Consider the following 1,590-nt stretch of genomic DNA (forward strand, 5'->3'; position numbering starts at 1 on the left):
CAAAAGATATGCCTCCGACTGTTAAATCTGCATCTCGACTAAAACTAAAGTAGAACTGAATCAGTTGAAGTAAATTTACTCTGGAGGTTTAGAGACATGTACCAAGCTGACACTGCATGAAAAGTGAGATTTTCGACAGCTATTGACGCCTAGTTCTGCCGTGCGCATGGAGATTGAGGGCTATCGGCAAGAGGTTTTTGTCAGAGTGGAAAATTGTAGAGCACTGCCAGGAATGGTCAAAAACGCAGTGTGTCCGCGTTCCCCTATTTTATACTACAGTTTTCACGGTGTCGATGAAAAGAAAGGTCGAGATTAAACTGCACCCGTTTGAAACTCCCTGCGTCTGGCTGTTCAATCCGAGTGGCCGCGACATATAGTTTAATTAGAAACAGACTTATCCGCTCCCCTGCAGCCCCTGGCTCGTCTCGCCCGCTCTGTCAGGGCAGAGCGGCTCGTTAAGCAGAAAGAACCACCGTTTCCCGCTGGTTTTTGGCAATGTGTAAAAAGCAAAAATAAGACAATATCTAGTGTTCATGATTGCTAATTTTATTGTTATTGTTACTATTAATTACAAAAACATTTATTTAAAGTTGGTGCTGAAAGTTATTCAGCACTAAGTTAGTGTTTAAGTTAAGTTTTACTTATAAATTAAATTATATGTGTCATTTTATTTTATTAAGTGCTTTATTTTTTAGGAACATAAAATTACTCTGAACATTTGAAATTGCTGGCGAATTACAAGTTATTTGCAGTGGAGACAACTATAAGATTGAATTCAGTCATTCTTAAAGTTTGATTTGTGATTTTGTCTTTTCTGATAGATTTTGTAATTTTACATCCAGGATCTTCAGGAGAATTGAGCAAAACTCATTGTTCTCAATGAAGACCTTCTGTATGGCCAAGAACATGAGTCTGCTCCCTCATGGTATTGAAGCTCAGAAGAAATGTTCTCTAACGTGTTTTCATGCTTTTTAGTTACTGCAACATTTTAACACTAGCTTATGTTTGATCCAGAAGATGATGTAGTCCTGCAGCTGCTGCCAGTTCTCCTCCCTGCTCCACCTCTTACTCATTTGGGAGAAGAGTTTCAGACCCATCAACCTGGAAGTTCAGAAGGTTTCATTGATATCCAGCCTGGAAGTCAACCTTCATCTCTGAATCATGCTCCAATTGTTTGCTGTTTAAATAAGTGCATCACTAATGGCCTGTTTTTTCTGTCTTCTCTCTCCATCAGGATGGGACAAAGCTGGTGGCACATCTACAAAATGCGACAAGCCGTTACGTTTGACGACCCGGAGGCAGGTCCTGACCAGGAGGCAGGTCCTGCTAGTAGGTAGGTCGGGTCTCGGAGGTAGGTCCTGACTCAGAGGCAGGTCCTGTCTCAGAGGCAGGTCCGGTCTCAGAGGCAGGTCCCTATCCAGAGGCAGGTCCTGTCTCACAGGCAGGTCCGTCTCAGAGGCAGGTCCTGTCTCAGAGGCAGGTCCTAGCTCGGAGGTAGGTCCTGACTCAGAGGCAGGTCCTGTCTCAGAGGCAGGTCCTGTCTCAGAGGCAGGTCCGGTCTCAGAGGCAGGTCCCTATCCAGAGGCAGGT

At 44.0% G+C, this 1,590-nt stretch overlaps 1 protein-coding gene and 1 long non-coding RNA gene across 2 annotated transcripts in view; one reads left to right on the top strand and one right to left on the bottom strand.

Annotated features, from left to right (window-relative positions):
- The window catches only part of svopa (SV2 related protein a), a 23,631-nt gene that overhangs the window by 9,563 nt on the left and 12,478 nt on the right, over positions 1–1,590 (bottom strand). The window lies entirely within an intron of this gene.
- Positions 1–1,590, top strand: part of LOC106937323 (uncharacterized) — a 12,078-nt gene that overhangs the window by 3,978 nt on the left and 6,510 nt on the right. The window contains exon 2 of the long non-coding RNA XR_001422364.1: positions 87–1,570. This is a non-coding gene — a long non-coding RNA (uncharacterized LOC106937323). The remainder of the gene's footprint in view (positions 1–86; positions 1,571–1,590) is intronic.

This window comes from Poecilia latipinna, unplaced genomic scaffold (genome assembly GCF_001443285.1).
Source record: "Poecilia latipinna isolate Pla-1442-1.1 unplaced genomic scaffold, P_latipinna-1.0 Scaffold79, whole genome shotgun sequence".
Taxonomy (NCBI): Eukaryota; Metazoa; Chordata; class Actinopteri; order Cyprinodontiformes; family Poeciliidae; genus Poecilia; species Poecilia latipinna.